The sequence below is a fragment of the Ammospiza caudacuta genome, chromosome 11 (assembly GCF_027887145.1).
Source record: "Ammospiza caudacuta isolate bAmmCau1 chromosome 11, bAmmCau1.pri, whole genome shotgun sequence".
Taxonomy (NCBI): domain Eukaryota; kingdom Metazoa; phylum Chordata; class Aves; order Passeriformes; family Passerellidae; genus Ammospiza; species Ammospiza caudacuta.
In genome coordinates, this window is record NC_080603.1 from 1450060 (window position 1) to 1466949 (window position 16890).

General features: G+C 55.0%; 1 pseudogene; it reads left to right on the plus strand.

The window, feature by feature from the left end:
• Window positions 1-4194: 4194 nt before the first annotated feature.
• LOC131562636 (zinc finger protein 883-like) overlaps window positions 4195-16890 on the plus strand; it is a 146593-nt pseudogene continuing 133897 nt past the window's right edge.

The window sequence follows — 16890 nt, forward strand, 5'->3', positions numbered from 1 at the left end:
GGCGGATGTGCCGAGAGGAGCCCCAAGGGCTGGCAGTGGCCAGGCAGGGTCCCCAGCAAGGCCCCCAGTTTGCCCAGTTTGCCTCTCCTTTGGCCCGGGCCGGGCTCCCCCCGCCCGCAGCGGCTGGGAGCAGCCGAGAGCCCTGCGCTGCCCATCCCGACCTGTCCCCGCTCCTGCCACGGGCTGCGAGGGCTGCGGGAACGGGGCACCGAAGGTGTGGCTGCTGCTGGGGGAGGAGGAGGAGGGAGGGAAGGGCAGGGTTGGAGGGGGAGAAGGAGGCGGGGTTAGGGGGGAAGGGGGATGGAAGAGGAGAGGGAGGAAGAGGAGGGACAAAGGAGCATCGAGGAAAGGAGAAAGAAGCACTCAGTCGTGCCTTCCTTGAATTCTCAGCCCCCACCCGTGGGATCATCGCCCCTCACAAAGCGCAGGCGAGCGGCGATTGGGGGGGGAGGGAGCTCAGCCCAGATATCCCGGGGGGTCCCTGGGTTGGGTTTTTGGGGGGATGTTTGGAGAATGAAGCAGTCCAAGGCTGAGCAGAAAAGGCCCCTCGGGGGGACATCGAGGGGTGCCGGTGGCGGCTGCCAGCAGAGGTAGCCTGGAGGAGCAGAGCCCTGTGTCCCCCAGGAGCCCAAAGTGGGGAGCCCAGAGAGGGGGCACCTGCGGGATGGGGGGCGATGCTCTTGGGTTCCAGAGTTCAGGCAGCGCTGGAGCCGCATGATTCCGGCCGTCCTGTGCTCCCGCCGCTTCCTGCTGCCGCTCCGCCTCTTCCTCCCTCCTCCTCGTCCAGTCCCGGAGCCCTCGCAGCCGGCGTGAGGAGCGGGGATGGAGCCGGGTCAGGTCGGAACGGGGCGAGGGGTGGGGGGATGGCAGCAGTGGGAGTGACTGGGCTGTACTGGGATCATCCTGAGAGCAGCTCGCGGGTGACTGAGTTCTACTGGGACCATACTGGGATCACACTGGGAGTGAGGAGGAGCGGCACGATAGCTCTAGCGCTGGGGGCGCTCCTGGGGCCCGGGGGGCGGCGAGAGCTGAGGGGGATCCCCAGTACCGGGACGCTCTGATCGCCCATCCCGGAGCACCGGGGGTTCCTGAACCCCCATTCCTGGGCACCGGGATCCCCTCGAGTCCCCATTCCCGGGCATGGGATCCACCCTGCACCCCCTGATCCAGCACCAGCAACCCCCGCACCCCCATTCCCGGGCATGGGATCCAACCTGCACCCCCTGATCCGGCACCAACAACCCCCGCACCCCCATTCCTGGGCAGGGGATCCACCCTGCACCCCCTGATCCGGCACCAACAACCCCCGCACCCCCATTCCCGGGCATGGGATCCACCCCGCACCCCCTTCCCGGCCATCTCGCCTCTCCCAGCCCCTAGAGCCCCCTTTTCCTTCCCGCAGAGACCCCCTGGACCCCAGTTCCTGCCTTTCCCAGCCCCCAGCCCCTCCTTTCCTTAACACCGAGGACACCTGGGACCCTTATTCCCGGCCATCCCGGGTTTTCCCACCTTTTGCTGGGAATGGGGACACCGGGGATCCTTGGAGCTCCCTTTCCTGCATGCAGGAACCCCCTTAGCCCAGCCCGTGCCCCCTCTACCCACCGCAGCCTCCCCTTTTCTCAGTCCTGGAACCCCCAAACCCCATTCCCTGCTTGCCCAGCTCTCCCTTTGGTTCCCCCGTGCCCCCCAGCCCCCAAATCTCGGTGTCCCCCCAGTTCTCCTGTCCCTGCGTTCTCTGCCCGTGGCGCTGTCGGAGCCCGGCCCGGGCTTCCCCCAGTTGGTGTCCATGGGGTCCCTGGCTGGGATCCCCTTCCAGCGGGATCTCGGCACAGCCAGAGCCGGCACCACGAGCGGCACTGGCACGGGGCCACCGGGGAGCTGCCGCTGCTGCAGCTGCATCCTGCCATTCCCAGTTGCTCCCAGTTCCTCAGTGGCTGCGCATTCGGCTCCCAGCATACGCCTGGCAGCTCCCAGCACCCCCCAGACAGGGACTAATCACACCCCCTGCAATCCCAGTCCGATTGTAGCTACTCCCAGTATGATCCCAGTAACTCCCAGTATGATCCCAGTCAGTCCCAGTATGATCCCAGTTACTCCCAGTATGATCCCGGTCACTTGCAGTGTAACTCCACTCACTCCCAGTCGGATGCCAGTGGCCCCCAGTATGATCCCAGCTGCTCCCTGTCAATGCCAGCATGACCCCAGGAGCCTCCAATATAATCCCAGTGATTCCCAGTCTCTCCCAGTATATCCCAGTCCTCCCCAGCATGCTTCCAGTCACTCTCAGTTCCCCTCAGTTGCTTTCAGCATGATTCCAGTTGCTCACAGCCATTCCCAGTTAATCCCTGTATGACTCCAGTCATCCTCAGTGTGATCCCAGTCTCACCCAGCATGGATCCAACTGCTCCCACTGTCAAACCAGTATGATCCCAGTTGCTGCCAGAGTAGTTCCACTTGTTCCCAGTTCCTCGCAGCATGGTCCCAGTTGTCCCTAGAATAGTCCCAGTCCCTCTCACCGAGGTCCAACTCACTCCCAGTTGCCCCCAGCATGGTCCCAGCTGTTCCCTGTGTGCTTCCAGTCCCCCCAGTATGGTCACAGACAGTCTCAGCATATCCCAGTTGGCCTGGTACAGTTCTAGTTAGATCAGAATGATCCCAGTCTTTTCCAGTTCCTCCCAGTTGCCTCCAGCATGATCCCAGTTTCTGGCAGTTGCCCAAAGTGTGATCCCAGTGGCTCCCAGGATGACCCCAGCAGGAGCAATAGTCACTCCCAGTATGGTTCCACTCACTTCTTGGATGATCCCAGTCACTCCCAGTATGATGCCAGTGGCCCCCATTATGATCCCAGTTGCTCCCTGTCAATGCCAGGATTACCCCAGGAGCCTCCAGTATGATCCCAGTGATTCCCAGTCTCCCCCAGTATATCCCAGTCAGCCCCAGCATGCTCCCAGTCACTCCCAGTTCCCCCCAGTTGCTTTCAGCATGATTCCAGTTGCTCACAGCCACTCCCAGTCACTCCCAGTATGGTTCCAGTCACCCCCAGTATGACCCCAGTCAGTCCCAGATACTCCCAGCGTTATTGCAGTCATGCTCAGAGTGACTCCCTGGCACTCCCAGTGTGGGCCCAGTTGCTCCCAGTCACTTCCAGTATGGTTCTAGTCAGAACCAGCACCTTCCCAGTCACTCCCAGTATGATCCCAGCCATTTCCCATAGGATCCCAGTAGGATCCCAGCATGGGCACAGCTGCTCCCATGATCATCCAGTGTGGCTCCAGTTGCTGCCATTTACCCCCTTTGTGGTTTCAGTGTATCCCAGTTGCTCCCAGCATGTTCCCAGTCATTCCCAGCTGCCCTGAGTTGCTTCCAGCCTGATGCCAGTTGCTCACAGCCACTCCCAGTCACCCTCAGTGCAGTCCCAGTGGCTGCCAGTATGATCCAGTATGATGCCAGTCACTCCCAGCATTGGCCAGCTCCTCCTACTGTGATCCCAGTAGCCCCCAGCAAGGTTCCAGTCACTCCCTGTTCCTCCCAGTGTGATCCCAGTTGTTCCAGTATAGTGCCAGGTACTCCATAGATGATCCCAATCCCTGCCAGCATGGTCCCAGTCATGCCCAGTTGTCCCCAGTGTACATCCAGTCATTCCCACTCGCTCCCAGGTACCCCCAGCATGGTGTCCCAGTTCTCCCCAGCATGGTCCCACCTGTTCCCAGTGTGGTTCCAGTCATCCGAGTATGGTTAACAGACACTCCAGGTATATCCCAGTGTCCCTCAGCATGCTCACAGTCATTCCCAGTCACTCCCAGTAGAAACCAGTCCCAGTGCTGCCACTGCTGGGATCCCCCAGCCCTGGTGCGTTCCCCCGCGGCGGATGTGCCGAGAGGAGCCCCAAGGGCTCGCAGTGGCCAGGCAGGGTCCCCAGCAAGGCCCAGTTTGGATGTGCAGCCCCCAGTTTGCCTCTCCTTTGGCCTGGGCCGGGTTCCCCCCGCCCGCAGCGGCTGGGAGCAGCCGAGAGCCCCGCGCTGCCCATCCCGACCTGTCCCAGCTCCATCCCCGCTCCTGCCGAGTGCTTCGAGGGCTGTGGGAACAGGGCACCGAGAGTGTGACTGCTGCTGGAGGAGGAGGAGGAGGAAGGGAAGGGCAGGGATGGAGGGGGTGGCGGGATTAGGGGGGAGGAGGGATGGAAGAGGAGAGGGAGGAAGAGGAGGGACAAAGGAGAATCAAGGAAAGAAGAAAACCACGCGGTCATTCCTCCCCTGAATTCGCAGCCCCCACCTGTGGGATCATCACCCCCCCCTCACCATCGAGCAGGTGAGTGGGGAGGGGGAGGGAGCTCAGCCCAGATATCCCGGGGGGTCCCTGGGTTGGGTTTTTGGGGGGATGTTTGGAGAATGAAGCAGTCCAAGGCTGAGCAGAAAAGGCCCCTCGGGGGGACATCGGGGGGTGCCAGTGGCGGTGCCGGCAGAGGCAGCCTGGAGGAGCAGAGCCCTGTGTCCCCCAGGAGCCCAAAGTGGGGAGCCCAGAGAGGGGGAACGCCGCCATTGGCAGGAGCCTCAAGAGCCTGGAGAGGGGCAGGGGGGACTCCTTGGAGCCGCTGCAGCCCAGAGCAGAGAATGAGGGGAGAAGGGAGCCCAGGAGCTCAAACAGCCCCGGCATCCTGAAATGGGGAGAGCGAAGAGGGGGGAGCTTTTGGCATTGCTGGGACTGCCAGCAGCCTGAGCAGGGCAGGCACCGAGGAGAATGGGGGCCCCCAATCCAAGCGTGACCCCAGCAGCTGGGACAGGGGGAACCCCCAAACACCAAAGAGGAGGGACCAGGCACAGGAAACTCCTGGGAGGCTTTTCCAGGGCTGAATCTTGGTGTTTGGGAGGTTTTTATGCCACCCAGATTGCCAGTGACTCCTAGAGATGGACTTGGGCAGAGGGACCTTCAAACTCAATGTGCTCATCCCTTGTTTTCCCCAAACCAGGATTTCCCATTCCCAACCCTTGGGAGGCTGCAAGGCAGAGGAATATGCCCCAGGACACTGATGCAGGTGAGGAGGAAGTCAGTGCCCTTTTCCCCTCTGTGCTGCTCCATCTCCTAGCCCAGCATGGCCCCGGCTGCAGCTCAGCCCTGGCGGGATCTCCTTGCCCTTGCCTGTGGTATGGAGGCAAATCCCATCCTGTCCTTGTCCTTCCTCCCCCAGAGCAGGAGCTGAGCATGGAGAGCAGGGAGGACAAATGCCCGCGGCAGAACCTGGTGGAAGAGGCCGTTTTGAGCGGCTCCACAGCGCAGGAATCCAACACGGAGGAAAAGCCCTGGAGATGCCGCACGAGGAAGGGCTGCAAACGCAGCTGGTGGGGATCTGAGGGGGAAAGAGCCAACCTGGGCCGCGAAGGCGGCCAGAGATGGAGCCAGAGCTCGGAGCTGGTGCTCCATGAGCAGCTCCATGATGGGGAGAAGCCCCAGAAACGTGTGCAGTGTGGGAAGAGGTTCCGGATGAGCTCCAACCTGATCAAGCACCAGAGGACCCACACTGGGGAACGGCCCTACGATTGTGATCAATGCAGGAAAAGATTTAAGACCAGCTCCCATCTCCTCCAGCACCAGCGCACGCACATGGAGGAGATGCCCTTCCACTGCCCCGACTGTGGGAAGGGATTCAGGCACAAGTCCCATCTTGTCATGCACCAACAAACCCATACTGGGGAGAGGCCCCATAAGTGTGAGGAATGTGGGAAGAGCTTCAGCCGGAGCTCCAGCGTGATCCGGCACCAGGTAATCCACACCGGGGAGAGGCCCTATGAGTGTGAGGAATGTGGGAAGAGCTTCAGCTTGAGATCCCAGCTGATGAGGCACCAGGTGGTCCACACTGGGGAGAGGCCCTACGAGTGTGAGGAATGTGGGAAGAGCTTCAGCTGGAGCTCCACCCTGATCAGGCACCAGAGGACCCACACTGGGGAAAGGCCCTATGAGTGTGAGGAGTGTGAGAAGAGGTTTAGCTTGAGATCCGAGCTGAATCAGCATCAGAGGACCCACACTGGGGAACGGCCCTACGAGTGCGATCAGTGCAGGAAGAGATTTAAGTCCAGGTCTGATCTCCTCCAGCACCAGCGCACGCACACAGAGGAGAGGCCCTTCCGCTGCCCTGACTGTGGGCAGGGCTTCAGGCACAATTCCCATCTTGTCATGCACCGACAAATCCATAGTGGGGAGAGGCCCCACGAGTGTGAGGAATGTGGGAAGAGCTTCAGTCGGAGCTCAACCCTGATCAGGCACCAGAGGACCCACACTGGGGAACGGCCCTACGAGTGTGGGGAGTGTGGGAAGAGGTTCAGACAGAGCGCCAACCTGATTCAGCACCGGAACATCCACACTGGAAAACGGTCGCACAGGTGTGGGAAATGTGGAAAGAGCTTCAGGCTGCATTCCCAGCTGATCCGCCACCAAAAGATCCACACAGGGGAGAGGCCCTACGAGTGTGATAAATGCAGGAAGAGGTTTAAGACCAGCACCTATCTCCTCAAGCACTATTGGATTCACAGAGAGGAGAGGCCCTTCCAATGCCCCGACTGCGGGAAGGGATTCAAGCACAACTGCACCCTCATCACCCACCGGCGCATCCACACTGGGGAGAGGCCCTACAAGTGTGAGGAGTGTGGGAAGAGCTTCTCACAGCGCTCTCACTTGAACAAGCACCAACGGAGCCACCGGTAAGGGAAGCCCTGCGAGTGCCCCGAGTGCAGGAGGAGCTTCGTGCGCTGCTCCAGCTCCATCCCCCACTGCAGGAGGCACTTTGGGCACAGCCCTGGTCACTCACATTCCTGTGATCCATGTTGGGAACACACCTGGCTGCTTCTCCTTTACGTTTGGCCTGAATTTTCCTCTGCTTCATCTTCATCTCTTAAAAGCAGCCAAACAGGGTTAAATGAATGAAATTGATCAAAGATGTCCAAAGTCCCTCCATTAATCAAGAGTTTGAGGGGGAATTTAGGACTTGGGGACACATTCTGTGTGGAGTGGCTCTGTGTCTAAGAGGCAGGAATTTGATTTCACCTTTCTTGTGTTGCTAAGAACTCCTCCCTTGACCCAAACCCCAACTCCAGCCCTGGGATACCCTATAAAAACCCCATGGCTCTGCCTTTGCTCTGTCTGTCGGGGGTCAGAAATGGATTCTGGAGCTTTCTCAAACCAAGACCCAACTTGTTTGTTCCCGACATCAGCAGCTGTGGCCTCCCTGGATACCATGAACTCTGGAGAATGGGGGCAGCCAGTGAGGACAGGTCCTCGATTGCAAGATAAGTGTGTGTTCTGTTTGCCATCTGTCAGAGGTGGGGCAGTTATCTTCTGTTCATTGGGCAGTTTATCTCTTCCACAACCAATCCTCCCTCCAGGAGATATCTTCTGATAATGGACTGGCCATTAATTATTAATTATCTGCTGTTAATGGGCCATTGAGTGTCCCTGCATGGCTGATAAAATGACATCCTGCCATTAGGTGATGCTCCGCCCAGGAGGAGGAGCCAAGCATTCCTACCTGGATAGAATCTGAGGTTTGGAACACCACAGCAGCCTTTTCCCACTGGATTCCCAGAGGATCAGCCTTTTCCCACTGGATTCCCAGAGGATCAGCCTTTTCCCACTGCATTGCCAGAGGAGCAGCTGTCTTCTCCACTGGATTCCCAGAGGACGGAAGATTCCCCAGCCCATCTGCAGCAGCCCGGACCTTCAGAGGAAAACTCCACCCTTCTCCAGGCTCCCTGCTCCAACAGAACCACACCTGGCACTGCAGGAGGGCTGCAGCCACCATTGACTGGGACTGCTGCCAATACCCTGACCCACAAGGTGTCAGGTACTGTTCTGACTCTGTCAGTGGTTTTGTTTGTTTGTACTACAGCATTTGTATTTTTAATTTTTCCTTATAAAACCTGTTATTCCTATTCCCATATCTTTGCTTGAGAGCCCCTTAATTTCAAAATTACAACAATTCAGAGGGAGGGGGTTTACATTTTCCATTCCAGGGGAGGAACCTGCCTTCCTTAGCTGACACCTGTCTTTTCAAACCAAGACAATAACAGTTACTTTAACACACAGATATAAAATACATTTTAATATCTTTGAAAAGCCAATATTATAATATATGTGTATAACGATAGTGACCTTAAAAACATGGGACTAGAAAGCTTATGAGGAGGGGAATTTCCAGTAAGGGAAGCAAAATTCCCAGTACTGGGACTGGGCCATGGGACTGACATCTACCATCATTCAGCGAGAGGTTTATTTTTATGGATACGTATTATAATATTGGCTTTTCACAGATATTAAAATAGATTTTATATGTGTGATGTTAAAGTAACTGTGTTGTAAAGATATAGTTTTGTTTTCTGTCATTAATTAAGCTTAGTGAAATGGCTGCTTGTGTTAAACTGCCTGCTTGAATGGGATAACATCCAATGCACGCAGGATGAGGACACCTGTACAGATCTGCCAACTATCAGCACTCCCTGTCTGAAGGCAGAGTGGACCAAGGCCCAAAAACTGGAGGTGATAAGAATGGACTAAAACCACAACCAAGGAATCTGCATGCCCTAAAAAGGCAGATCCAAGGAAGAGCCATGCTAAACTGTTCTTGAAGCATGTAAACTAGTTTGGGGTAAAGTTTGCTGTGCATGAGGGTCTATGAATATGCAACAGGCTGATGTAAGGGGAAAGGTATTTCAGGGGGATCCCCAGTGCCAAGATGCACCCGGCTGTGATAACCTTTGCTCCATGGTCCTGGTCTCCCATTGTCCTTTATTAAACTTTTTACATTTTCACAGGAGAGTGAACGTGTTTTTCACATTTAGGAACAGTTTAAGATTTTTTGTTTTTCATGGGAGGGAGTTTTGAAGTGGCTAATCTGCCTGCAACAAGGACCATTTCACGGGCTCTTGTCACCTTTCCTGACAAGTCTGCTGCAGCTCATGGAGGGTAAAGCCCTGGAGGCTCGTTGGGGGCGGTTATGGATGATTGCAGGCAGCGCCTCGATGCCCTGGATCAGCGGTGCCCCCTCCTGGGAACCCCCACATTTTGGGGGAGAATTTGGAGGGTTTTGAGGAGATTTGAGGGAGATTTTGTCTGGGTTTGAATCCTATGCCAAATTTGGTGTCGGGGAGGTACCAAAACCACCCAAAATCCACCCAGAATTGACCCAAAATTACCAAAAATTAACCCAAAATTTCCTCCAAATCCATCCTCTGGGGGTTTGGGGGAGTTTTGGAGGGATTTTAGGGGAATTTTAGGGGGGAATTTTTAGTGGGTTTGAATCCTACGCCCACTTCGGCATGCATGAGGTACCCAAACCCCCCCCAAAATCCACCCAAAATTTTTCCTGAAGTGGTTGGGAGGAAGTTTGAGGGGGTTTGAGTGAATATGGGGGTTCCGGGGGAGATTTTATGGGGGTTTTTGGCAGTCATCATCATCCAAAACACAACACCCCATGCCAAAGCCTAGACCAAACCCTAAGGACTGTGCCCCCCATGGAGAGGAGATCAAAGAACTGCACCCCTTCTGGGGAGGAGATCAAAAGCCAGAGGAGACTGAGCTATTAACTCATTAAGTAAAAACATATTCATTTAATCAAGTATCATAATTTCTGTGACTTTATCCTTTGTAATTAAGTCTCGAATGCTTTTCTATTCCTTGTTAATTTAGCTGAATAATATTCATTTTGGTTTTGTAAACTATTAAGTCGTATTCCTGATCTTATATATGTGGTCCCATATGTCTAATAAACCACAAACTTACAATTTAGCAGCAGTTTTAATTGAGATAAAATAATATGATCAAATAGCATCCAGTAGTTACAAAAAGAAATTTGGCAGTGGTTCAGATGAAGCATAAGCAAAACCCATCGATCGGGGTACGGGGAGGGCTTCCCACCCTGCCTCATGTGCAAAAGGCAAAAGGATCCCAACACAACTTATATACTGTGTGCTAATACATATTCATCAATATTTTCCTGTAAATCTCCTCCTATTTCCGGTTCTTGAAATCTACATCACCACAGCACACACAGCGCATGCTTCCGCTGTGGCTAAGGGGGCTTCTGGCTCTTTGCTTCTCTTCTTGGAGGAAGGCCAACAGTCTTCCTCGCTGTCCTCTGAATAACCTGGCAGGTTGTGCACGTGCCCCAAGTCCTGTGTTATGTAAGTAAGCACTGTGTTCCAAGTAAGCCTTATTATTTTATAGATAAGAGCACTATTCTAGACTCCCTGTCTGGAATTGTCCCAACTTTATTCATGTCACGGCCGATCCTGTCCTGGGAGTTGTCTTAACTTTGTCTTGATGTCAATTCTGACTTGGGAGTCTTCCTAACTTTTGTTCATCCAGTCTCCCATATCCTGTTTCCTACATGTATCATCTAAAAGAAACCCATGTGCTTCATAACATTAATCACATATACCTTTCCAATTATTTTCCAAAAATATTTATATAATTACAGTTTTGTTAGCACAAATCACATCCATTTATCACAGGAGGCCAAAAACTTGGAAAAGGAGGAAAGAAACACTCCAATAATGACAAAAAAATCCCAATTTATTTTTGACAGCAAATGAACACCGGCCGCCCTCCAGCCCTCCCAGCCTGGCAGGCTGAGTGGGGCCATTCCCATGGCATGAGGTGCTGGCAGCCTGCGGAGAGAAACCAGAGACCCACGGTCAGTCGCAGCAGGCTCCTGTGCCCCTGTCCCGCCATGGCTGTGCCTGGGCCAGGCTGCTGGCTGTGCTCAGAGCCCAAACCTCCCAAACCATTCTCTGTTTTTAGAGAAGGGCAGCGTTTCAGGCCACGTTCCACCTCCTCTGCTTAATCACAGCACAGCAACCTCCTCAGCAGCTGCAAGAGCGGGATGCCCGTGTGCCCGCTGCCGCCTGCCCTGAGCCATTCTGCCAGCTGAGCTGTGGAGCCGGGTGCCCACCTCTGGAGAGTTGCTGCCAGGAGAGGAGCCGATCCCGCACCAGGTCCTTGTCCTTCTGGAAGGGGCTGTCCCCACAGACCGTGGCCCCTGGGGTAGCGCTGGCACTGGACGCTGCAGGCGCTCCCCCGTCCGGTCCGGGAACCAGGTGTAATCCTCCTGGGAAAAACAAAGAGCAAAAGCACGAAAGTCAATTCAAAACAAGACCTGGAAACAAAGCACAAAGCTTGTCACCATTTCACGGCCTGTGGAGGGTCTGACCACTCCATGTGAGAATTAAACCTGTCCACGGGTGGGGAAAATCCCCACCTTTCCTGCCCATAAACGCAGCCCTTCCTCAAGGGGCAGCAGAGCAGACCAGCTGGGGCACAGCTTCAGAACCCGTCCCCCTCTGCTGCCTCCCATCCACATGGATGGATGCTTTTGTCAGGCTGGCTGCCCCCGCCTCAGCCCGTGCCAGGCTGGCTGGCAGAAGCTGTCAACAAGGCCAGGAGCTGGCTCTCCTTCCACAACATCCGTCCCCTGTCCCGCCAAAAAGCAGCTCGGCGGCCGGCAGGAAAATTAATATTCCCCAGCGCCGCCGAGTGGGGAACCTCCGGCACATGGCCAGGCTGAGCCCTGCTGTGCCTGGAAGCACCAGCATCCCCCCGTCCCTGCGCCGGCTGGGGACTCCTCTTGATTACATTGGGGCGCAGAGCGTGTCCTCCAGGCAGGGGCCGCAGCCGAAGCCAATGGGCTCTGCCCCGCCGGCGGCCAGCTCCAGGATGGTGTTCCCAGCTCCAGGATGGTGTTCCCAGCTTCACGTCGTGCTCCAGAAGAACATGCCAGTTGTGCCTTGGCTTGTGGGGACATCACGATGCCATTGAGCTGCAGGGGGATGTTTCCCCTCTCCCAGTCCGTGGCACCTTCACTGCACTGCCACCACTTCTCCAATGGGACGGGCAGCATGGAGCCGCTCCCTCCACAGCTCGCGGGGACCAGCGGAAGCATCTCCTCAGCTGCGCTCTCTCCTCCGCGCCGCGGCCGCAGGGAAACGCTCCGGGGTTTACTTCCAGTGCCACGAGACGCGTGCCGGTGCTACTTGCTGGGCTCCTGGATCCTACTGTGCACAGGGATGCATCTCTGCTGTCTTCTGGGCCAGGCAGGGCTCCTGCAGCCAAGAATGCTCAAAAAGGTCCTCCAGTGATGGCCTGTCTGTGGGGGTCCATGCAGAAACACCACCTGATTAGGTGCTGCCACTCTGTGGAGAGAAACCAGAAACCACCGCTCAGCGGGACAAGGCTCCTGTCCATGCTCTCCCACATTCCACAATGCCCAGGCCACCAGGAGTGCTCAGAGCTGCACCCAAAAGCTTCCTATTGATCCTCTCTTGTGGATGACACCAGCAGAGAGGCACAGGTGCCACCTCCTTCAGCTAAGCCCAGGAGATCCACTCCTCACCAGCTGCAAGAGTAGGATGCTTATGTGCCAGCTGCCTCTCACAACCCTGTTCTTCCCCTCGTGCCTTGAAGGCACATCCCCACCTTGAGACATCCAGGAAGAAGAGCTGGCCCTGGACAATGTCCTCGTTGGTGTGGAAAGGAAAGTGCCCGCAGACCAGCTCATAGAGCAGGATGCCCAGGGACCAGATGGTGGCTGGCTGGCCATGGTAGCAACCAAAGAGGATCCACTCCGGTGGGCTGTACTCTGATGCTCCTATGGGGGACACAGGCGCAGCTCATCAGGCCCATGCTGCTCCCTCCCTCCCAGCCAGCTCCCGTTCCACAACAGCCAGCCTCTGCCCTGCCAAAAAGCAACTTGGCTGCTGCTGGCTGAAGAAGGATTCCCCCTCCTTCCCTCCCTCCTTCCTTCCCTCCCTCTTCCCCCTCTGCCAGACAAAGGGGAACTTTGCTGCCCTGCTGGGCCCTGGCTTTGGGCTCACCTGACATCTGGGTGTAGAGGATCGTGCCGCAGCCGAAGTCGAGGAGTTTCGCCTCACCCGTGGCCAGGTCGACGAGGACATTCTCGGCCTTGATGTGGTGGCGCAGGACGCCGCGGCTGCTGCAGCGCCACACGGCCTCCAGCACCTGGCAGAGCAGCCCCCGCGCCACGGACTCCGTCAGGAACCGCCGCTCGTGCAGGAAGTACCAGAGGTGCTGACAGCGCTGCGGACGCTCCATGAGCAGCGCGAAGCCCTCGGGCACCTCGAACCAGTCCAGGAGCCACACGACACCGCGGAAGCCAGGCCGCAACACCTTCCACAGCAGCGCCGGCTCCAGGGGCACAAGGGCGCCCTTGCGCTGCTGGGGGACAACGATGCCGTCAGCGGGGCCGATGCTGCGCCGCGCCTCGGGCAGCCCCTGCCCGGCCCCGCCGCGGCTCGCCATGGCCGGGCTCGGGGCGCTGCGTGGCCCCTGCTCACTCCACGCTCGCTGCCCTCGCAGCGTTCCGGCTGCTGCCCTGCCGGGCCTCGCCTCAGCCCCGCCCGGCACGGCCCGCCGGCTCCTCCCGCTGGCCCCGCTCACTTACCAGCCATGCCCACTCCGAGATGCGCTCCCGGGACACTCTCTTGATGGCCACCTGCGAGCCAAGGCCAGTGGTGGACTGAAGATCACGCTTGGTTAAGCGTGTATAAGCTGGAGAACACGCAGAATAAAAAATCTTTTTTCTTCTTGGACCCTGATCACAAGTGTATGTCACATCCGGCCTAATGGTGACAGCTGCCCCATCTCTGGGTCAAGAAACGAGTACTGTCTGACAGGTAACTTATCGACAAACTGAGAAAGAAATTAGTACATGGGCATGCAGATTTCTGAAGGGAGGAAAGAAAAGTGTTGACAAGAATAAGCCTAAATTTTAAATGCCTGAAACACTCAAAAATAACATGTTTTGGGCTATTGTACCATATGTTACACAGGGTTCAAACAAACCACAACTCATTAGTATCTGGACTTCATTGCCCACTATGCTTTGAAATGTTGCTAAAGGCACTTTGTGTCAAAGATCCAGTTCCTGTAGGTCACTGTAGATGTAGATCAAAATCCTACCAAAAAATCCGTGTCCAAACCAGCAAGAGTGAGACTTTTGTCCTTGGCAGTAGCTTCCAGGTGCTCCTGGAAACTACCAGGCCTAGACACAAAGATGTGCATTTAACAAAGGGAGAGAAGCACCATGCTTAGCTCTAACTGTGACCTTTGCTAGCAGATCTACTAGCAGGTAATAAATTCCATTTGTTCTGCTCTTAGCCAGAGCCAAGATGGGAATCAAAGTCTAGATCACAGGAGAAGATCACAGTAGTCTCAGCTTTTCCAGATGAGGAAAAATACAAAGGATGGTAAATTTGTGTTGGGTTTACAGGGTTTTTTTACAGATCAATAGACAAGTGATGAAGCTTAAAAGATGACAGCAAAGGAAAATCAACAGATATGCTGAAACTGCGTGAAGACGAAGGAGACTTCAAATTAACTGAAAAGCTGCACAGAAAGCTTCTCTACTTTTTGCAGATGCTTCAAGTTTTAAATGAAAAAATCTAGCAGCACTTCCAACTTCTTTTTATCAATTCTAGAATAAAGACAATGAAAACTGTGTACTGCTGCTTACAGTATGAAGGAAAGCACAGGAAGCCATTAGAGTAAGAACAATTGTGTTTAGAAGGCTGAGGCACCCTTTGGGGTAGGAGGAATGGGGAGGCGTGGAAATCAGGCCCGTGGACACCATTCAAGGAGCATCCAGGCCCTGAGCAGTCCCTCACAGTGGGTATCCCAGCAGATGGAGTCCAAATGCAGCCACAGCTGGGTGGGAAATGTGCCGGGCTGTTGAGCCGTGGTTAGCAGGGGCTCCTCCATCAAATTGCTCCCTGACAGGTGTGGTATGCTCTGTGTGTGTGTGCCCAACAGCTGGCAACAGCAGGCTGGCCCGGATGTGGGAAAAAGCCAAGGAGGCAGCAGAGTGGGAATGGGGCTCTGCAGGATTCCCTGGTGGTTGCACACACCCGTGGGGGATGAGGCTGGCCCAGATGGTCCCTGGGGCTCTGAGCTGAAAAGGGGGGAAAAGAGAAGCAGGGAGGAAGGGCCAGATGCCGCTGTGACAATGCCATTCCATCCCATAGGTGACATAGTGAGAGGAGGGTGGGAACCAAATGGTGATTGCTGCTGATCGCCCTGACATCTCCAAGACAAGAGGCCCAGAAAGGACTGCACATCTGCCTCCTAGTGTTGTCCTGAATGGGAGCTCATCTCCTGGCGTTCATTATCTGCAAGTCTTGCAGCTTCCCAGGGACACTCCACACTTCAGGTAAGCAAAGCTGCTTACCTCACTGTGTTCTTTGGGCTTCTGAAAGGGACTGTCCACTCAGCTACAGCCTGGCAAGGAAGGGAGTCTTACAACACTCTGGATATTTTAGACTTTTATTGGCATTTGGGCTGAAACAAAGTATCCCCTCGCTACTTCTCCATCTTCATCCTTCCGTCCTGCAGGTGGCCTGTTCAGGCTGACAGCTTGGAGCACCTGCAGGCTCCAGTTGGGCTGCAGCCCAGCTTTTCCTCTCACAGCTTAATTCTTATTATGACAATTCCTTCATTTCTACTTAAAAGCTTTCCTAAATTAACAACACTCTATTCTAAGCTAAACAATCCTCTTTTATCTAAGCTATCTACGTTCCATAATCCTTAAAACTTGATCCCTATATTTCCTAATTTTTTTCAACTTTCATCTTTTTGAGAAAGAAAAAACAACAGAGCTTTAAACTGAACCTAACACACAGCTAACCTAACCTAATCTAACCTAACACCTATGTGCGAGGGCGTTCGCAGCCCTATGTCCGGCTAGCAGAAGGGGGTGAGAATGGCCGACGCCCCTACGCATCGGAGGCCAGCCCCTCTTGGCGTCTTGGCCTTGGGCTGGGCTGGATCTCGGAATCGGACTACTTGCGCTTGAGAGGACGATTAAGGAGGCGACCACTTGCTAGGGGTATCACGTTGGTTTATTGGAGAATCCCACAGCAGAGGGCAACCAACAGATGGTAGAACCCCCAGCAAATGGCACCGAACAGGGGAAGCAACAAGGTTTTAAAGGGAAGGGGTGGAGAAGGGAGGGAAACCCGGCAAACCAATCCGTGAATAGGTAGGGAGGTACACAACATAAGTGACATGAGGATATAGCCAATAAACGTAAAGCAGAGGAGGGGCCCCGGGACACCAGCCAACCACAACCCCCAGAGAGAAGAAGTTTCTCGAAGCCTGGGAGGAGTGGGGGGTGATTGACAGGGCCCAGGGAGGAGGGAAGACTTACTTACAAGGCAAAGCCTGGGAGGGGAAATTACATAACATAAGAGATTGGCAGTGGAGGGGAAGGGGTATCCTTGGTAACTTAACTGTCAGGTCCACAGTGGCGGGAAAACTGTGTAGGGAGGAACCATTTAACACAGAACAAAGGGGGAGCATACATAAAATAGGGGAGAAAACTGGAGAACTTAAAAACACATCACAACAACCTAAACTGAGCAAATATGAAAACTGTCACATTTCCTATCTATGGCACAGCTCCTCTTAATACTCGGGGGATGGCTGAAGCTCTGCCTCAAGATGACACATCCCCTTTTCACAGAATCACAGAATTACAGAAATTCTAGGCTGGAAGAGACCTGTAAGATCAACGAGTCCAACCCATGTTCTAACACCTTAACTAGATCATGGCACCAAGTGCCACATCCAGTCTTTTTTTAAACTCTTTGAGGGATGATGACTCCACCACCTCCCTGGGTAGATGATTCCAGTATTTGACCACTCTTTCTGTAAAATACTTCCTCCTTAATTCTAGCTTGCATCTCCCTTGGCGCAGCTTGAGACTGTGTCCTCTTGTTCTGTCTGTTGTTGCCCGGAGAAAGAGACTGACCCCCAGCTCACCACAGCCACCCTTCAGGAAGTTGAAGAGGGTTATAAGGTCACCCCTGAGTCTCCTTTTCTCCAGGCTGAACAACC